The sequence below is a fragment of the Typopeltis vanoorti genome, chromosome 20 (assembly GCF_054136105.1).
Source record: "Typopeltis vanoorti isolate ZY-2024b chromosome 20, IOZ_Tvanoo_1.0, whole genome shotgun sequence".
Lineage (NCBI taxonomy): Eukaryota > Metazoa > Arthropoda > Arachnida > Uropygi > Thelyphonidae > Typopeltis > Typopeltis vanoorti.
This window is the reverse complement of record NC_143568.1, coordinates 1,799,580-1,822,218: the sequence shown is the minus strand read 5'-3', so window position 1 is coordinate 1,822,218 and position 22,639 is coordinate 1,799,580. Positions and strand designations below refer to the sequence as shown.

General features: G+C 36.5%; 1 protein-coding gene across 1 annotated transcript in view; it reads right to left on the bottom strand.

Annotated features, from left to right (window-relative positions):
* LOC150095192 (peroxisomal N(1)-acetyl-spermine/spermidine oxidase-like) overlaps window positions 1-22,268 on the bottom strand; it is a 230,595-nt gene extending 208,327 nt beyond the window's left edge. Inside the window, exon 1 of the mRNA XM_090410552.1 lies at window positions 22,227-22,268. The gene's annotated coding sequence lies outside the window, so the exon portion shown is untranslated. The remainder of the gene's footprint in view (window positions 1-22,226) is intronic.
* Window positions 22,269-22,639: the final 371 nt, after the last annotated feature.

The window sequence follows — 22,639 nt, the reverse complement described above, 5'->3', positions numbered from 1 at the left end:
AATTATTTATTTATTATAGATACAAGGCTGAATTATGACGAGTGTCACTGTTGAAAATATGAAAAGAATTATATTTTTCAATTATCGTTACAGGAGACAAATGCACTGCGATCTAACGCCGATATTCCTTTGCGCTTATCATTGCTATTGATACGAAACTTTTATTATTGGTGTTTTATTTGTAGTGAGGATGATTTTTAATATGTAAATTTAATTATTAATAAATTCGTTACTGATTAGATTTTTTTTTTTTTTTTTTTTTTTTTTTTTTGTATATACAGCACCCACCCCCACTTAAAATTTTCACCGGCCGCCACTGCCAGATACATACTCGCAACAAAAGTTATAATTCCCCGTTTTAATATATATATATATATATATATATATATGACAACAAGACACTAAAGAGGATTGGACTAAACATCAACAAGTTGGTCTTCTTGAAATGTTGCAAATTCCATGCTGTCTTTTCAAAATTTATATGCTTTAAAGAAAACATAACAACTGAACGTGCAAAGAGAATCTATCATAAAGCTAAATTAAACCTACTGTCTGAAAGAATCTCGGATACTAAACGAACTCTCGCTTTTCTTTTCAATAAAAAAAGAACCATAGCTAAAAAACTGGAAGAATCTCTAGATAATGAAAGTTGGTATACCTTTAATACATACTGTGAATCTCAAGCAGCCAGAATACAATATAATAACAAAGTAAATCTTATAAGTAAATTTGAAACATTAAAAAGAGTACAAAATAATAGTAACTTCTCAAAACCAAACATCAATATTGACAAAGTCGTTATCAACAAATCTTCTTATATACTTTCAGATGTAGAACAAAGCATCCTTAGTAAAGGTCTAAACTTTATTCCTTCCCCAAAATTAATACCAAAGGAGACACTACTTATAAAAATAGAAAAAGCTACTTCTTTTCTCCCTCCACAAGATGCAAATCTTCTACGTATTGAATCTATCTTTATTATCAAGAACACAAAACCACCTGCAGACAACATTACTTCAACTGAACGCAAAGCTATTAAAAGTTAAAAAAAACAACAGAGACATAATCATCCTCCCTGCAGATAAAGGCAATGCAACGGTCATCCTTAACTCTGAAGATTACCAGAATAAAATGCTTGAATTACTAAATAATGATACCTACTCAATACTCGAGAGAAATCCAACTCGTGAACTTCAAAATCGTACAAACAACTTATTAAAAACAACAACTGAATTATCCCGAAACGTTCGTTTATCTCTACGCTCCGCTCTCTCTCCATCCGTTAATTCCTCGCATATATGGTGTTCCTAAAATCCATAAAGAGAACACACCATTACGCCCAATTGTAGAAGGTATCAATTCTCCTACGTACAATCTTTCAAAATATCTTCTTCTATACTTTCAGATGGCAAAGTCACCATCCTTTATCAAGAACACTGGATAATTTGTTACATACATCAAGGATATTACAGTTAATGAAGATGACATCATAGCTAGCTTGGACATAACTTCTTTGTTCACTAATGTCCCAACAGATGAAGTCCTAACATTACTCAAGGACAAGTTATCCAAAAGAATGTTAGCCTTGCTTACACATTGCATCAGGTCCGGTTACTTCAAATTTCAAGATAATATATACAAACAAAATCATGGACTGGCTATGGGTAATCCTTTATCCTCTGTACTCGCAAATATTTACTTAGAGAATTTTGAAACCAAGTCTATCTCTTCCTTTATTTTAACACCTAAAGTTTGGAAGCGTTATGTGGATGATGTCTTCATTGTTTGGAGCCATGGACATGAATCCCTTATGGTTTTCCTCAAACATCTCAATAGTCGACATCAAAGTATTAAGTTTACTGCCGAGCTTGAAACGGATAATTCCTTGCCTTTTCTTGATGTCAAACTGACTCGCTCTTCTAGTAAACTCAAAATATCGATATATAGAAAGCCCACACATACCAACAGATATCTGCACAGTCAGACCCATCATTTCCCTCCTCATAAGCTTGGAATAATTTCCACATTGGGACATAGAGCCCGTTCTCTTCTCGATGACCCAAATGAATTTCTTACAGAAATAAACCATCTGAAAACTTCTTTCGAAGTTAATGGATATTCCAAGAGAATCATTGAAAAATTCCTTCTTAATCCTCCTAGACATCACTCAGAAGAAACAAATAGATTCAAAGGCTATCTATTCCTTACATAAGTACTGTTTCACATAAATTAGCAAACGTTCTAAGAAAATACAATATCAGAACATTGTTCACTCCACTTCCAAAGATCCGTTCCTTAATTAGCCACCCAAAACCTTGTCATCATCAACTCAAATACCCTGGTGTATATAAAATATTGTGTGATGGTGATATTCCTTATTTTGGGCAGACAGACAAATCTGTCGAATTGCGTATGGAAGAACACATGAGGGACATTACTTACAAGAGACAGCGAGCGAGTGCATTATCAAGTCATATCCTTTTCTCGGCTAATCCTAATGATGAAAACCAAAGTCACAAAGTCTGCTGGGAAAAATCTACTAACATCTTCTGTTGCAGTGACGAACTAGAGAGAAAAATCGTGGAATCTAGAGAAATCATCTTCAATCCTGTTCATCTAAATAACAACTTGAGCTACAACCTCCCAGGTAGTCATTCAGCTGTAATCATGCACTGGCGTTTACGTGAGGCTCCAAGCACGCACTCTCCCAACAATGCAACAAACGAAAGAACAGCTTCAAATACAACTACAACGTTTTCATGCTAATTATGTATAGAGACTGTCTATGTTGTTCATAGTCTTTTAACCTTCAATGTTTAGTGTTTTTTCTTTCTTTTATAATGTCATCTGAAGAAGGCTGTTACAGGCCGAAACTAGTAGTGTTTTTATATTAAAACCTTTTTACTTAAATCTATCAAAGGCCTGTGTAGCTCAGTGGAAGTGGCGCTTGCGTCCTCTGCGCTTGGCTGCTTGAAGTTAGACCTAGGTTCTAGTCTAGTCGCTGACTGGAGGAACTTTTTCTAAGCCTATCTTCGACCGGTTCCCGAGTTAGTCGATCTCTGGCACAGGCAAGTGGGTTTTTCCTCCCGGAAACTCGGGTTTTTCGTCCCGTAAACTCAAGAAAATCGACCGTAGTACCCACATCATTTCAGAAACTGACCTATCTTGTTAGGGTTAGGTACCAAGGGATGGCAGCACTTGTTTGCCAGCCTCTTCATCGGCGGCTGCTATAATCAGTGATGGACATGGGAAAGCTATCTCTGATTGGCTACCGGTGGAGATTGAACTGCCCACTCAGCCTCCAAAAGCTAGATAGGGTATAAAAGGCCTCGCCTACTCCCTATTAGGGAATAAAAGGCGTTAGTTGGTTTTTTTTAACTTAAATCTCGGTTCTAGTCATTCAATTTTTTCATAAAACTATATATATATATATATATTCAAGATACCAAGGCCTGGACTGGCACTACCATTGAGTTGCCTTGGACTTGCCTTACTTGCAGGCGCAAACTTGACTTTCTTGTCTGTTTGTTTACTTGAGAATTAGGATTAAAACCAAGTTTATATAAAATTACTTGGTATCTTGAATACATAATATATCGAAGTTAAAAAAAAAAACTTTCTACATATATATATATATATATATATATATATATAAGATGTCAAAAAATATGAGATAAGATGTCATAAAATATGATGTCATCTAAAAGATGTCAAAAAATATGAGATAAGATTACTTAAGTATAAAGAGCTAATAAGCTTCATTTCGGCAATGAAAACATTACTTAAATTAAGGGGATATTAAATCCCACATAGTTTTAAAACCGAATAAGAAACTCAAAGATCGGAATCAGAGAGTTTCTTGCCGAATATAGTATAGTAAACTATAAAGTATCGGCGACACTAGCGTTAGCCAATGCAAGTGATCCTAGTACGTAGTACAATACCGGGCAACTCGTTGCAAAGGTGGGGGAAGTTCAGATCGCTATTCTTAGGTGTTTTCCATAATGTAAAAACACATTTCCTAGGAAATGTATGCTGTTATTACATTATGGAGGGAGGTCACTACCCAGACCGGTTTCAGCCTTTTTTGAGGCTTCATCAGTGAGTAGCTAGAACTAAACACCTTTATAGTTTACTATACTATATTCGGCAAGAAACTCTCTGATTCCGATCTTTGAGTTTCTTATTCGGTTTTAAAACTATGTGGGATTTAATATCCCCTTAATTTAAGTATGAGATAAGAGTTTAAACGAACAACGAATGGTACATATAATTATGAATGTACGTCATCTTCTGTTCGGCCCGCTTCAGATCTTCCCGAAAACGAACAAATAAATTCTGAAATTGAATCCTAGACCCGATTATATCACTGTAATTTTTGATTAATATTTACGAAAAACTTATGATTAATTGTAGAGTTCCATGTAAGGGCCGTATCCTAATTTTAATCAGATCGGATGCATGTGGTCCGGCCCTAAAAGTCGGCTTACAACTGATAACTCATTCTTCTCGACATTCGAGCCTGTTATATAAGGGGGCTGTTGGGCGGCGTCAGCGACACAAAATAATCGACGAACTCTCGAGTCCAATGCGAAACATTTTAGCATTTCGCTAAAATAAAAGCCAGACGAGTTCCTTTTAGCAAAATTAATGTAAAGAATATTTGAATAAATTTCTTAACTTTATATTACTATTTTATATTATTTTGAAAATTTATATAACTTGTATAAGTTTTTGAAAACATTTGTATAAGCAGGACTAATCCGTAGGTAACATTATACTGTAAAGCGGTTTTCATTTGTTTTTCATTTTCACTTTATGAATTTTCACTTTTAGTGAAATTTTGGAATTTCACTAAAAGTGAAATTCCAAAAAAAAAACCTTTTTGGAAAGCCGCAGAACATTAATCGCACACACAAGAAAAATACTTTGCGCCGGTCCTGGTTCCAGCTGTATGTTTATGCATGCGTGTGATATCGCGAGAACCCCAACACTGGACAGCAGAGCTGTGCGAATCAGGGAAACCGTAGCTAAGGCTGCTATTCATGTGGGTTGAATCGAGGGTAATTTCTTTAGACTCAAGAATACGTCTTTCAAGTTCATCATAACATTTGTGAATATTAAAAGTTTGAGACCAGTCTATTTGATGTTGGCGGCTTTCATCAGAGTTTATAGAGAACAAGACGTGGCTGGCGAGACCGCTGGCTCGGATTCTGTTATAGGATATATCTCTTCTGTGCTCTTCAACACGGAGAAGGATAGATTTATCAGTCTGTCCGTAGTAAGGTTTTCCACAATTACACATAATCTTGTATACTCCTGGGAACTGAAGATGGTAATGCTTTTCTTTACGTTGACTAAGGGTAGAAGGGAGTTTAGGAAAAGTAGAGAAACGTTTTGATGTTGAACTTTTTTAAAATTTTAGCCAGTTTGGGGAAGAGGGAACTAATGAAAGGCAAGGAGATGTAAGCTCTTGGGGTAGTAAATCTTCATTAGTTGGTTGACGACAGCGAAAAATAAATTTCTCAATGCTTTTTAAAGTGAAACCATTATTAAGAAAGGTCCTTTTGAGGAAATTAATTTCATTTTGAAGCTCTACGTCGTCTGATAATAAGGATCTGGCCCGATGTGCAAGGATGGAAATAATGCCAAATTTCTGTGGAGGGTAGTGGTGGTGAGAGGATGCATGAAGGTATCTGTCTGTATGTGTCGGCTTCCTAAAGATTGAAATTTTAATATTATCAGAGCACCTTGTAAGTTTTATGTCTTAAAAAAAAATACAATTGTTAGTTTCTAGCTCATAGGTGAATTTGATCTTGTGATGAAAGTTATTTAGATGATCCAGAAAAACTTTGAGGTTACCTAGGCCGTGTTCCCATAAAAGAAAAACATCATCTATATAACGGAGCCAGATTTTAAGTTTTAGTGTGGCCGAGCAAATCGCTTTTTCTTCCAAGTCTTCGAGAAATATATTAGCTAGCACAGGGGAAAGCGGACTACCCATAGCTAGTCCGGAGTTTGTTTAAAGATCTTGTCCTCGAATCTAAAGTAACCTGAGTTGACACAGTGGATAAGTAAGGCGAAAACGTCTTTGATAATTTGCTCTTGAGAAGAGTGAGAACCTCCTGGGTTGGAACATTTGTGAAAAGCGATACTACGTCGAAGCTTGCCATCAAATCTGATTTGTTTAGTTTGAGGTCTTTGATCTTAGAAATAAAGTCAGCTGAATTCTTTATGTACGAAGAGGATTTTCCTGTGAGGTGTTTTAAGGAAGAGGCGAGATATTTAGATAAGTTGTATGTCGGTGAGTCGATGCCTTCAACAATTGGTCTTAAGGGAGTATGGATTTTGTGAATCTTAGAGATTCACAAAATCCAAACGGACTACCGCAATAACATTCTTGAATTATTATTAGAGACAGACACTTATTCAGAACTTAATAGTGCCGCCACAAGAGAATTTCATAACAGGGCCAACGTCTTCTTCTTCTGCAGCTTATCCCACTTAAGTTGGGTCACTGTTGATGATGAATATCCTCCACATCCTCGTGTCTTGCGCTGTCACCACATCCAAGCTCTTCATCCTCAAGTCTTCTTCTACCAGCCTCCTCCATCTCTTCTTTGGCCGCCCACGCTTCCTCCTTCCTTGCAAATCCATCTGCATGACCCTTTCTTCCCACATATTCGCCCTCCCTCCTCATCACATGACCAAACCATCTCAACCTTGCCTCCTGTATCTTCGCTCCTAAGTTCGTAACTTTCACTGTTCCCCTGACATAGTTATTTCTCAGACGATCCTTTCTGGTCACACCGCACAACCACCTAAGACAGGTCCGAATACTTGTCTTCACATTTCTGTACATCTCCCCACCAACCTGACATTTTTCTCCAGTACCTTCTTCTCCCTCAGACACCTGCAGACTTCTTGCCTTGGTACTCTATCGTATGCTTTCTCCAGACCAATAAATGCCAGATGTAGCTCCCATTGTTTCTCTCGAAACTTTTCCATCATCTGCCGTAATCCAAAGATAGCATCTGTTGTTGATCTACCAGGAATGAAGCCAAATTGTTGGCAATCTCCACTTCCTTCCTCAATCTTCCATCAAGAATCCTTTGTATGATTTTCATTGTGTGGGACATCAACTTTATTCCTCTGTAATAAAGTTGATGTCCCACACAATGAAAATCAACAAAAATAACAGGACCAACAATCTTCTAAAATCAACTTCGGAATTACCAAGGAACATCTCCCTTTAACTCAGATCCGTTCATCCTTTAACTCCACGATTATACGGGATTCCTAAGATTCACAAAATCCATACTTCCTTAAGACCAATAGTTGAAGGCAATCGACTCACCGACAGATCCTTGTTATCAGACGATGTAGAGCTTCAAAATGAAATTAATTTCCTCAAAAGGACTTTTCTTAATAATGGTTTTACTTTAAAAAGCATTGAGAAATTTATTTTTCGCCGTCGTCAACCAAATAATGAAGATTTACTACCCCAAGAGCTTACATCTCCTTGCCTTTCATAAGTTCCCTCTTCCCCAAACTGGCTAAAATTTTAAAAAAGTTCAACATCAAAACGTTTCTCTACTTTTCCTAAACTCCGTTCTACCCTTAGTCAACGTAAAGAAAAGCATCACCATCTTCATTTCCCAGGAGTATACAAGATTATGTGTAATTGTGGAAAACCTTACTATGGACAGACTGATAAATCTATCCTTCTCCGTGTTGAAGAGCACAGAAGAGATATATTCTATAACAGAATCCGAGCCAGCGGTCTCGCCAGCCACGTCTTGTTCTCTATAAACTTTGATGAAGACCGCCAACATCAAATAGACTGGTCTCAAACTTCTAATATTCACAAATGTTATGATGAACTTGAAAGACGTATTCTTGAGTGTAAAGAAATTACCCTCGATTCAACCCATGAAATCAGCCTTAGCTACAGTTTACCTGATTCGCACAGCTCTGCTGTCCAGTGCTGGCGTTCTCGCGATATCACAGAATTGAATGAAATAAACCGAGAGAAAAGGAAAAAGGTTAAATAGCATCACACGACTAGTTTCGGCTTTTTATAGCCTTCTTCAGGTATTTTTATAAATGAAAAGAAAAAACATTAAACATTGAAGATAAAAACTGCGAACAGCACAGGAAAGTCACTATGCATATTTAACGTTAAAACGTTGTAGTTGATGCATTCAAAGCTGTTCCTTCGTTGGCCACATTGTTGGGTGAGTGCGTGCGTATGGCATCTCGTGAGCGCCAGTATTTGATTACAGCAGAATGACAGTCTGGGAGGTTGTAGCTTAAATTATTATTTAAATGTACAAGGTTGAGGATGATTTCTCTAGAATCTACAATTTTTCTCTCCAATTCGTCATGGCAACGTGAAATGTTGTTAGGTCTATCCCAAAGGATTGTATAAAGCACTGGCACGTGTTCTCTTGTAAGCGATGTCTCTCCTGTGCTCCTCCATACGCAATTCAATAGACCTGTCCGTCTGACCAAAGTAAGGAATGTCGTAGTCACACCATATCTTGTACACACCGGAATATTTTAGATTGTGATGGCTTTGGACGGCTCACTAGAGAGCGGATCTTAGGAAGCGGAGTAAATAAAATTCTAATGTGATATGTTGTGAGAATCTTGGCTAATTTTTGAGAGACTGAGCTTATGTATGGAATAGATATATTGCCTTTAAGATTATTAATTTATTCAGTATGGCGACTAGATGTTCAAAAAAATCCTGGATTTCCTTGAATATCTCAATAGTCAATACCCGAATATCCAATTCACGGCTACTAATGGTTCCCTGCCTTTCCTGGACGTAAACCTGACCAGTTCTTCTGTAAAACTTAAATTTTCGATGTACAGAAAACCTACACACACACACACACCAACAGATATCTCCATAATCAGTCCGATCATTTCCCTTCTCATAAACTTGGAATTATTTCTACTCTGGGACATAGAGCTCGCTCTCTTCTTGGCGACCCAGATGAGCTTCATAAAGAAATCAATTTTTCTTAGATCTACTTTCAGACTGAATGGTTATTCTCAAAAAATTACTAAAAAATACTTTTTTCATCCTCCTAGTCGCCATACTGAATAATGTTAAATGAATAATGTTAAAGGCAATAGATCTATTCCATACATAAGCTCAGTCTCTCAAAAATTAGCCAAGGTTCTCACAACATATAACATTAGAACTTTATTTATCTGCTTCCTAAGATCCGCTCTCTAGTGAGCCGTCCAAAGCCATAATAATCTAAAATATCCCGGTGTGTACAAGATATGGTGTGACTGCGATATTCCTTACTTTGGTCAGACGGACAAGTCTATTGAATTGCGTATGGAGGAGCACAGGAGGGACATCGCTTACAAGAGAACACGTGCCAGTGCTTTATCCAGGCATATCCTTTTTTCGGCCGATTCTAATGATGAAAACCATAGTCATACAATCCTTTGGGATAGATCTAACAACATTTTCCGTTGCCATGACGAATTGGAGAGAAAAATTGTAGAATCTAGAGAAATCATCCTCAACCCTGTACATTTAAATAATAATTTAAGGTACAACCTCCCAGACTGTCATTCTGCTCTGATCAAATACAGCCGCTCGCGAGATGCCATACGCATGCACTCACCCAACAATGTGGCCAACGAAGGAACAGCTTTGAATACGTTAACTACAACGTTTTAATGTTAAATATGTATAGTGACTTTCCTGTGCTGTTCGCAGTTTTTATCTTCAATGTTTAATGTTTTTTCTTTTCATTTATAAAAATACCTGAAGAAGGCTATAAAAAGCCGAAACTAGTCGTGTGATGCTATTTAACCTTTTTCCTTTTCCCTCGGTTTATGTCATTCAATTATTTAATATATATATATATATATATATATATATATATATATATATATATATATATATATATATATATATATATATATATATATATAATAAGTTTAATGACTATTACCGAGAGAAAAGATGGCAAGATATATTTAACAATATACTACTAGTTTACTAGTTTCGTTACAAGAACATCATCAGGTATCATACTCAAAGAAGTATATAAAAAACTACAGAGACTTAACATTGTACTAACAGAACAAGTGAAAAACAGTAGCATGTTTGAAAAAATGCAAGTATGAGTTCCATACAAACGAATACTACGCGCTGTCGCGAGTGCGCCAGTACTGAACAGAAGCAACGTGTGCGTCCGAGAGATTGTAACTTAGGCTGTTATTGATATGAGAGGAATCTAGAGAAATTTCTCTTGATTCAACAATCTTTCTTTCCAGTTCATCGTAGCACACATGGATATTAGCAGTTTGAGTCCAGTTTACAATGTGCTGGCGGCCTTCGTCTGAGTTAGCAGAAAAGAGAACGTGGCTAGAGAGAGCGCTAGCTCTAGTCCTGTTATAGGAGATATCTCTACGGTGTTCATCCAAACGTAGAAGGATGGATTTAGCAGTCTGTCCATAATATGGCTTTCCGCAATCACATAAAATCTTGTAGACTCCTGGAAACTGAGTAGGAAGATGTTTCTGTTTATATTGGCAAAGTAATGAACGAAGTTTTGGAAGCGTAGTGTAGCACGTTTTGAAGTTAAATTTCTTGAGAATGTTAGCCAGTTTTGGTGAAAGAGAGCTGATGTAAGGTAAGGAGATGAAGGCTCTTGGGAGAGGGGGATCTTCAGCAGTAGATGAAGGCTCTTCTCCGAAGAGCCTTCATCTCCTTACCTTACATCAGCTCTCTTTCACCAAAACTGGCTAACATTCTCAAGAAATTTAACTTCAAAACGTGCTACACTACGCTTCCAAAACTTCGTTCATTACTTTGCCAATATAAACAGAAACATCTTCCTACTCAGTTTCCAGGAGTCTACAAGATTTTATGTGATTGCGGAAAGCCATATTATGGACAGACTGCTAAATCCATCCTTCTACGTTTGGATGAACACCGTAGAGATATCTCCTATAACAGGACTAGAGCTAGCGCTCTCTCTAGCCACGTTCTCTTTTCTGCTAACTCAGACGAAGGCCGCCAGCACATTGTAAACTGGACTCAAACTGCTAATATCCATGTGTGCTACGATGAACTGGAAAGAAAGATTGTTGAATCAAGAGAAATTTCTCTAGATTCCTCTCATATCAATAACAGCCTAAGTTACAATCTCTCGGACGCACACGTTGCTTCTGTTCAGTACTGGCGCACTCGCGACAGCGCGTAGTATTCGTTTGTATGGAACTCATACTTGCATTTTTTCAAACATGCTACTGTTTTTCACTTGTTCTGTTAGTACAATGTTAAGTCTCTGTAGTTTTTTATATACTTCTTTGAGTATGATACCTGATGATGTTCTTGTAACGAAACTAGTAAACTAGTAGTATATTGTTAAATATATCTTGCCATCTTTTCTCTCGGTAATAGTCATTAAACTTATTTTATAATATTCCAACCGAGTTAAAATGAATTGTCAAAATATATATATATATATATATATATATATATATATATATATATATATATATATATATATATATATATATATATATTTTTTTTTTTTTTTTTTTTTTTTTTTTTTTTCAGAATTCATTTTTACTCGGTTGGAATATTATGAAAAAGCTTTAATGACTGATACCGAGAGATAAAAAGATGACATGATATATTTGAAAAGATACTACTGGTATACTAGTTTTGTTGAATCGATCAACATCTTCAGGCATCGCAATCAAAGAAATATATAAAGAATTACAGATACTTAAAATTATAATAACAGAACAAGTACAAAAAGACAGTGGCGTGTTTGAAAACAAAATGAGAGCTTGAGTTCCAAACAAACGTATACTACGCGCTGTCGCGAGTGCGCCAATGCTCAACAGAGGCAACGTGTGCGTCAGAGAGATTGAAACTTAGGCTGTTGTTGATATGAGAGGAATCTAGAGAAATTTCTCTAGATTCGACAATCTTTCTCTCGAGTTCATCATAGCACACATGGATGTTAAAACTTTGAGTCCAGTTCACAATGTGTTGGCCGCCTTCGTCTGAGTTAACTGAAAAGAGAACGTGGCTAGAGAGAGCGCTGGCTCTAGTCCTGTTATAGGAGATATCTCTACGGTGTTCATCCAAACGTAGAAGGATGGATTGAGCAGTTTGGCCATTGTATGGCCAAACTGCTCAATCCATCCTTTCCACAATCACATAAAATCTTGTACACTCCTGGAAACTGAGTTGGAAGATATTTCTCTTTTGGTTTACTAAGTATTGAACGAAGTTTTGGGAGCGTAGTGAAGCAAGTTTTGAAGTTAAACATTTTGAGAATTTTTGCCAGTTTTGGTGATAGAGAGCTGATGTAAGGCAAAGAGATGAAGGCTCTGGGGGAAGAGGGATCTTCAGAAGTAGTTGAGTGACTAGGGGAAAGAAATTTGTCAATTTTCTTAGGAGAGAAACCATTATTAATAAACTTTTTTTAAGAAAAAGGAGTTCATTTTCAATTTCTATTTCTTCTGTAAGTAAAGATTTGGCTCGGTGAGCTAAGGTGGAAATAATACCAAATTATTGTGGGGGGATAGTGATGGGAGGAATCATGAAGGTATCTATCAGTATGAGTAGGCTTTCTAAAAATTGAGATTTTAATACTCTCAGCACATCTGGTAAGTTTCAAGTCTGAAAAGGGAAGGCAGTCACCTGATTCCAGTTCGAAGGTAAACGAAATTTTTTCATGACACTTGTTTAGGTGATCTAAAAATAAATTGAGGTTGTTGACACCATCTTCCCGGATGAGGAAAATATCATCAATATAGCGATATTGATGATATTTCTTTGATTGTGATGCCTGAAGTTGTTGATCGATTCAACGAAACTAGTAAACTAGTAGTATCTTTTCAAATATACCATGTCATCTTTTTATCTCTCGGTATCAGTCATTAAAACTTTTTCATATATATATATATAAGGAAGTAGTGCTGATTCTACCTTCTTTATTATTGCTTTCCAAAAGCTATGTTTTGAATTTTGAGCTGTCTGTAGTTGTTGTATGTAGGGCAGTGTTTGCTTAGTGCCATGTGTTTGCAGTCGTTTTAGGTTTTGGCGTGCTTGTTATGATTTTTGGCAATTTATACAGTTAATCTCTGACTCATTTCCTAAGCATTTGCTGAACTTATGTTCCTTAGAACAGAACGGACAGGTGGGTTCCCCCTACGGTCTCGTGTATGATAGTGGAATTTATTGCAATTAACACGTTCATTGCCAATCACGCGATATCGCGCGTTGCGAGTTCTCACCAAACGACCGATCACGCGTTATCGCGTTGACGTCGTTAACTAAATAAAAAAATAAAAAAAAAGTTGGCCACCACACGAAATTCCAATTTTCAGCTTGGCAATGAACGATATCGCGATGCGAGCGCTCACCAAAAGGCCGATCACGCGTTATCGCGTGGACGTCGCTAACTAAATAAAAATATAAAAAAAATTTGGCCACCACACGAAATTCCAATTTTCAGCTTCGCAATGAAAGTGTTAAAGCACCTCAGAAAGCTTACGTAGTCTGCGCAATGGCAAAATCTCTTCTTCGTTTTTTATTTGTCATATTAATTTCTGTATCATCTTTGTATGTCCAACGAAAAGTTCTTCGTTTTGCATGCGTATCGAGTCAGTTGCATTGGACTTCGCTGGGAATATCATATAAAATTTACCTTGGAAGATGTTTCTTACTGGGATTTACTACTAACGTGTCTTTGCATTCCTTAGAGTATTTCTTTATGTAGCAAGTCTATGTTCGTCTTTTCTTTGGATTCAATTAACACTCCTCCGTTATTAATGCTTTTCATTCTTGTGATTCCGATTTTGATTTTTCTTGGGTCTGTTTTTTTCTTTTAAGATATTTTTGGTTTCTTCGCTATTTAGCTGAGCTATCGGTTTCACTATTAATTTATAGCAAGGATTGTTTATGGAGTCATCTTTGTTTTTAGCATTTTTTTTTACGACTTGTGAGTATAGCTGAGTAGGCTGAGGTAAGTTATCTCAGCTTGCTTGTTTGTAGTAGACTGTAGTTCTTTTGATAATTTTGTTTCAATTTTCATTTTATAGAATACCTTTGTTAGTTCGCTCACTGCAGTTAGTGTCTTTTTTTAAATCATTTCTTAGATTACAGCTTACTTTGGCAACGTTACGCAGCAAATCGAGGGTTTTACGAAATCTAATTCGTCCCGTGCCGCCATCTGAGTGTTAACCAAAGTTCAAAAAAAAAAAAATCAGCTAACGACTTTTTGTTCCTGTATAGGGAGTAGGCGAGGCCGTTTAGCCCTATCTAACTTTTGGAGACTGAGTGGGAAGTTCAATCTCTACTGGTAGCCAATCAGAGATAGCTGGCCCAAGGCTATCACTAATTAATCCGCACGCAGTGAAGAAGGCGGCTAGTAAGTGCCGCCATCTGGTGGTCCCTAATCCTAACACAATATTTTTAATGTCTACAATAGTGTGGGTTCGACGGCCGATTTTCTTGAGCTTACGGGACGAAAAACCCGCTAGCCCGTGCCAGAGATCGACTAACTCTGGAACCGGTCGAGAAAAGGCTTAGAAAAAGTTCCTCTAGTTGGCGACTAGACTTGAACGCCTTTCGTCGTGCGGTCAAGCGCTGTAGAGTGGAAACGCCACTTCTACTGAGCTACACAGTTGTACCATCATAGGTTTCCTATTGAACTGCTTAGTTTTCTAAGGTACAAAGTTTAAGAAAATGCACTTAGAGTTTTGTGGCTTGTTTCTAGAAGTGATGCTTCCATTGAATTAGCCTTGAGAGGATTGTTCCTTATGACATTTGTACCTCCCTGAGGTACAGAACTCATATTGTGGCAGCAGTGTGTGTGTGTGGGGGGGGGGGTTTCCCTTGCTATAGCAGTTAATCCTATTATGAGAGTGACGTTGTCATTAAGAGTAGCTGAATAATGGATATAGTCTGACCAGCAGTATTCGGTCCAAAAGGATAGAATAAAAAAAAATCACTCATATGATTAGAATTTTAAATATTACAAAGTAAATTACTCATTGTTAGAAAGAGCACTGTATAACCTATCAGTCGGTACTAGTTACATCCAGTTTTAATTTTCTAATCCCTGGAAAAATTAAGAAACTCACATAGCTATTCCAAAGCTCCTCTTCTGTACCTTGCCCACCCAGGAGTTTACAAAAATTCAATGTACCTGTAACGTATATTAAACAGGGGAAGCAGGATGCACCACCCCAATTAGAAAAGATGAACACAAACGCCACATTAAATATCTCCGCTATGATAAAACAGGCCTATCATACTGTGCACTCCAAACATGCCACAGAATTGACTGTCCCTACACTGCACCAAAACCTGGTTTGAAAGAAAATCCAAAGAAGCTTGTGAAATGCTGAAACATCATCATCTGAATCTGATCAAAGATGATGGATTAATTATTCCAAGAATTTGAAGGACCCATCTTCAACCCGTATAGCATCCAGAACCCCAAACAGAAGAAAATCTTAATACGAGAGGACTTTAGATATTGTTCTGGTTTTTTCCAGCAGAGGTCAGGATAGGGTAAACGATTAACAAACATTTAGATTCATCGTACTTTTGTATAGCAGAGTGTCATGTAGCTTGTATCCTGTTCACTTGTATATATTCCTGATGATGACTCAACACAGAAGTCGAAGCGTCGAATGTTACTTTCTTAATGATAAGTAAAGTAATTATTCTAATACGTGTGTTGTCACACAATCTTTAAATTCTTTACTCTGGATGCTGATCACTATGTAACCTTAAAAGAAAGAATCCAGTTTTCCTGTTCAATACCGTACAAAATTCAAGGCAAAAAGAGTAGCGATCTGAGGGTCAACCGTTCACGTCCAAGCTACACCTATTGCTGCTGTGTGTGTGTGTGTGTGTGTGTCCAGAAAACAGAATCCAGTCAAAGTTCATCAACACTAATATCTTATTTCATCTGTTTGAGTGTCAGAATCAGCCAAACTCAAAGTAAACATTCGGAATTTTTTTATTCGAGGAATAATGTGGTATGAACAATGGGGTAGGAACGTTTTGCATAACGGCAGTTGCCAAGAGCGTTGGTCGGTACCAGGATATTTTGTAATTCGATAGAATTATCGATAATTATATCAATAGAACTATAAATTGATAGCTTTATTAATTCACACACAGCTGCATGCTGCTCTGGATATGACATTAATGGAGATTTTTTTTATGCGACTCCCACCACAAAAGGTTGCAAACCTATACTACATTAGTAGCCTGAGTTAACTGAGGATTTTTTCTATTTTTTGCATATTTTTGTGTTTTTTTAAATTCACTTTTACCCTGTCCGTAATCTCAGCTGTAGAGACCAAACATGGAACTTTTTCAGCTACTTCATCAGGCCGCCAATAAGCAAGGCAGTGGTCTGAAACCGGTGATGAAATTCATCTCTCACCTAAACAGACCATTAAAAACATCCATGATTACAGTATGAATCGAAACTGCAGCCTGTTAGATGGAAAACATATATGACAACCATTCGGCCAATCAAGCTGGTACGCATATACCGTATTTGTATGAAATCGACGTTAAATGCGCTGTTCTCAAAATACTCTTACACATCTACTCTAAACGAAGTGAACATAGCGCATTGTAGATTAACAGTGAGCAATAATGATTTTGTAAAAACAAAACAGAGGATTAAGCAAATATCACTCTCAATTCTTCAGGAATGATTATCCTCCTGATTCCTTCCGTCTGATTCAAACCAATGGTGGAGAAGTAGAGTTAGAGAGTAGAGTGCCCTCCAAGGATTCCAAGAATCCTTGGAGGTGTCATGTAAGAAAAAAATAATAATAAAGTAAATTCGGAATATGAACCTAAAGAACATGAAAGCCTTATTTTGTAACTACTTTGAGATAATTTGAATACTAATTAAGTAGAACTGCGGAAGTTATAAAGGACAGAACCTCTGTATATTTATTCAGCTACTAGTAAAACGTTCAAAATATCGACCATAGAAGCATCTCTGTAGTGCAACTTGAGGAATGACAGTACAATGCACCCTCTGATTGGAAAAGAATTAAATTAGATTCTCGTGACGAGAAGAATCATTATATGTGCTTTTTGAATTGACGATGAGTTAGCCGATGTCATACCGGTGTAGCAGTGTTTTTTCCCCTGGAAACTCGGTTTTTAATCCCGCACACAGGCAAATCGACAATGAGAACACACACAATTTCAACAATATATACTAGTTGTAGTAGAGGGCAGTAGATGGTGCTGTGTGTTGGTAGGAGAGTCTTGTAGCTGGAAGATAAAGCAAGGGAGATGGTGAATTTGTAGTGAAATAATATGCGCTTACACAATGAGTCCTTGGACTCCTTGGAGATGTCATGTGATAACAGAACACACACTATTTCAGTCAATAACATACTGCATTGGGATTGTGAATCATGTGAGAACAGTAATGATCTGCCACACTTTTTTCCCACACTGATATAGTATGCCCACACTTGTAAGAGCTTCGCTTGGCGACTTGCCAAGAATAGTCGATTCATGCTGAAGGGGAGAAAGAAATGAAGGATGTACGAATTGGTCGCCAACACGCAAAATCACGTGCTTACTTTCGGTTTGATTTCTGTTGTTGCAGAAGATGGACTGATTACCCTATTATCAGAATGGATTCTCCTTCTTGTGACATGTGCATAAGTGTTGATGGGGCTCACATCTGTGGTGTACTATATTCTGGCTATCTTTCATTGGCTACTAGAGACAACCTCTGGGTTATCTCCCATTCTGTAAAAGCTGGATATGGCTAAAATGACTTAGTCTACTCCCTTTGGGAAATAAAAGGCGTTGTGGTTTTTTTTTAAGTAAAACTACGTTAGTTTGTGTAGCTGAGAAGTGGAGTGTTCCGTCCTCGGTGCTACACCACCCCGAAGAAAGAGCATCCTAAGTCCAATTCTAGTCGCTGACCAGAGGAACTTTCTCTAAGCCTTTTTTTCCCCCCGAGTAAGTCGATCTCTATCACGGGTAGGTGGTGAAAAGAAGAGCCTTCAGCCGCCTGTCTTCACCAGATGTCGTATATACTTAGTGATAGTGTTGGGCCACCACACCACCCCTCCCCCGATCTCGAAAGTTAGTGGTAGGGCTAAACCAGCCTAGCCTACATCCTATAGCGGAATAAAAGGCGTTAGTTTAGGTCAGCGATGTGGAATCCTTGGCGTGCGTACCAAAGGTGGCACGCCAACGACGTTTTCCCGCACGCAACCCACGCTCACCTTAAAAAATAATTAAATAAATAAATACATATCCAACATCTTCACTAAGTTATATATTTTAACTTAATAGAATACAATATTATTAAGTAGAGTGATACCAAATAAAATGCAATAAACAAACAAACACTATCAACTGTTTTGGTAATAATAAGTAATAAGAAAATGAAACAAACGTCCTATTTCCAAGCCATCTATCTCCGCGATATACTGACAGACAAGTTTTGTCCTGTTCAGTTGTTGTTGTTGCATCATTCGCCAATCATTTTATATATTTTTTTCATGTTTCGTAAAGAATTTATCGATTTTCTAAAATATGTATATATGTGGATTTAGATATAATTAAATCGTAAGTCATTAAAATATGGACTAGAAGTATTTATTGTCAATTAATATGTTTAATTTATTAGATATATAATCACTCTTAGACACTTTGACAACAATCACTCTTATAATATTCTTTGATTTTACCGCTCTAGTGCGCTTTTTGATTATTTGAGAAGGTTCTCCCAATACTTAAAAGACACCAAATAATAATGTTCTCGCAAAATTTCGGTTGGCACGTGAGAAAATTTCTGCATCAACGATCTGACAATGTTGGCACGCACAATGAAAAAGGTTTCCCACCCCTGGTTTCGCGGATAGTAAAATATTTTAAATAATTCGATAACCTAGTGTAATGATGTAATTACTTTAAATTTTTTTTCTTGAAATTCTGATAACTATTTTTTTAAAAACGGGAAGACTCATTATCAGATAACAAAAGCTTAAATTCCTTTTTCGGAAACGGAATGAATTCATTTCATATCTAAACCTTAATATGTATAGTAAATGGACCTTTGGATAACATTCGCAAAAAGTTAAGAATAAGGCAGTCCTTAATACGCATTTTTTAAAATTTATTTCTTTAACAGCATGCTCTGCAATTACACACCGCAATAACTATAAGAGGTTGTGATCAATATATAAAAATGCTAGCGAGTTTTGCAGTAATAACAGTTTTGTATATTGCCATAGCCACTAGACTGAAGCCGTTTTTCAAAATATAAATCTTCTAGTACATTAGTTACAAATGGCACTAAAATATCACAGTTGAGATGATGGCAACACTTGTACTTCGGTTGGAAATACATTTTATGATAACTTTTGACCTTCAGGTCAAAAGCTATCATAAAATAGCTTGTTTACATCTCGACAAATTTTAGACTAGACAAATTTTAGTAGTGATCCTAAATAGCAAATAAAATAAAAATAAATCAGCTACCGCCTTTTATTCCCTATATAGGAAATAGGCGAGGCCTTTTAACCCTATCTAGCTTTTGGAGACTGGGCAGTTCAGTCTCCAATCAGAGATAGCTGGCCCATGACTAATCACTAATTGTAAGTGGCCACCGATGAAGAGACCGGCAAACAAGTGCTGCCATCTCTTGATACCTACGCCTAATAGGATATGCTACTATCTGAAATAATGTGAGTTTTGCGGTCGATTTTCTCGAATTTACAGGACGACAAACCCGAGCTTCCGGGAGAAAAAAACCTGCTTCCCCAAGCTAGAGCTCGACTACCTCAGGAACCGGTCGAAGATAGGTTTAGAAAAAGTTCCTCCAGTCGGCGACTAGATTTGAACCTAAGCCTAACTTCGAGAGGCCTAGCGCAAAGGATGCAAAGGAAACCAAAATTCGGATAAATCGAGAAAAATTAACAGAGACTTCAAGGACTAAATTTCAGTAAAATTTGTCAAGTCAAGTCAACATACAAACAAAATTAAATCTTAATACTTATGTTGCAAAACTCATTTTAAATGTTCGTTTCACTTTTAAGGCCCATTGTTACAAGAAAAAAACTTGATTTCTACTGTCACTCGATCAACACTAATAATATGGACATCAGAGGCACGTACTAAAATGAAATACTCAAGGAAGACCTATTAATTCTTATCTATCATTTATTAATTATCCTATCATTATTAATTCCTATTAATCACTTACTTTATGTGCATTCCTCTTCCCTCTCTATATAGCTTAAACTATAAGATATAACTTAATATCTTTTATGTGAATCCCACCCAGGGAAGATTGTAAAATTATCATACGTTTAAATACTGAGCATAGAACAAGGTTAGATAATCCAATTGCGCTCTAAAATATCAGGTCCCATAAACATGGTAGTGGTCTCGCATGTGGCGACAAAAATCGTCTAAAATGTTTAAATTGAAAATTGCGAGGAGCATACTACAGTATTATGTTCTACATCTACTTTAAATTTAGCATTACGAAGTACATTTGCTTACGTTTTCTAATTTTGCGTTCCAGTTCATTCCACAAATACTGTATGTAGTTCATTTCGGTTTCTGTACTTGTCATAGAAAATTTTTCGATGTTACTCTCTTCAAATTTTATATTTACAATCATTGCATTTGTGACACATTATCGTACTGGAAGGTGTATGATCCAATATTATAAAATTGCAGCAAAACAGAACACGAACAATTGTCCAGAACATTAAAGTAGGATCTAGCAGTGATGATTCTGGTACTATGTAATCTATACCACAGGAAAAAATCTTACATCATTACCCTGACACTCTCCATACTTCATCGTTGATACACAATGTACCCGTTAAGTAAAGAGATTGCGTTTTAAAGGACATCCCATTGAATAAAAGTAACAAACGTGTTTATAGTCCTGACCGCTAGTGTTGTAATCGCAGGTGTAACTTTTGAGTCGGATGATGCAGTAGTTTTCGTGTGGCGACTGTTGAAGTAAGAGTGAGTGGAGCGTCAGAAGTTGCTTCATGGGGCAAAAAGACGTGATAACATTTTAGTAAATTAGGAAAAATTGCTACAAAATTGTACCAAGACCTAAAAACGTTTACAACGAGACTGACCTGTGCACAAGTGATCAGTTGGTTTTCAATATTTATAGAGAGAAGGGAGTCCCTGGAGGATGAGCCATGCTGTGGATGGCTAGTTTCTGCACAGATAAATGAAAATATCAAAATTTCATCCATGCAGTTGATCAAAATCGTGATGGGTTGCAAAGAATTGTCACCAGTGATGAATGTTAGTGTTTTCAGTTTGATCCGGTAACAGAACACCAGGGCATGAAATGGCATAGAACGTCTTTTCCCTGGTGGAAGAAAGTCAGTTTGCAAAAATCACACGTCAAGACATTGGGGACTGCATCTAAATAACTAATCAATCCATATTTATTCCATGCTTTCGAATCTAGTCGGCGACTAGAGGAAATTTTTCTAAGCCTTTTTTTGACTGGTTCCCGAGTAGTCGATTTGTGGCATGGGAAAGCCGGTTTTTTCTCCAGGAATCTCGGGTTTTTCGCCCCATAAACTCAAGAAAATCGACCGTAGAATCCACATTATTTCAGACATTAAATATATTGTGTTAGGGACCACGCGATGGCGGCACTTTTCTAGCCGTCTTTCTTCACTGCGTGCCGCTTAATTAGTGATAGCCTTGGACCAGCTATCTCTAATTGGCTACCAGTGGAGATTGAACTGCTACAGTCTCCAAAAGTTAGATAGAGCTAAAACGGTATCACCTACTGCCTATACGGGAGTAAAAAGGCGTTAGCTGATGTATAAAAATTATGCTAAACTCTCTTATTTTAATTAGGATCCCTGAAAAAAGAAAGGCGAATATTTGTCAGTTCAAATATTCTTCTTTTTGAAATAAAAGTGTTAATTCTGATATTAGTAAGACAAGAAATTTTCATATCTGTTTGCATCTTGCAATAGACATCAAAATGTCGTTTAAAATAATTATGACTTTTCCATAAATTAGTATTACATCAACTTTCCTGCAGTCAAAGTCTCATCGAGGTTAATACCATTAACAAAATTTATATAAATATATATAAATTATAATATATTACATTACAATGTGAAATAACTATACATGTATCACAAAGTCCACAGACCTACGTAAAATCTCTCCTGCCTGTAACATCTATCATACTGAAGCTTAAACTCATTCACACTCTTAGCATTCACAGTGTTAAACTGTGAATGAAATTGTTTTGTATATATATATATATATTTTTTTTTTCATTCACATTTAGTATAATATACCATATACAAAGCAAGACTTGTGTAAATATTATTTAATGTAAACAACTTATTTTACAATTTAATATTCATATAAGTACCTTAATTTTGTCTAATATTTAATTATTTAATCAAAGATATATGTATTAATAGTGAGAAGACTGTATTTAAATATTATTAAGCTATTTTATTTATTACTATGTTAATATTATAAGAATTTGTATTTGATAATTTAACTGCGTATTATTTGAAATGTAAATATTCTCTATTTATTCCTGTTTGTAAA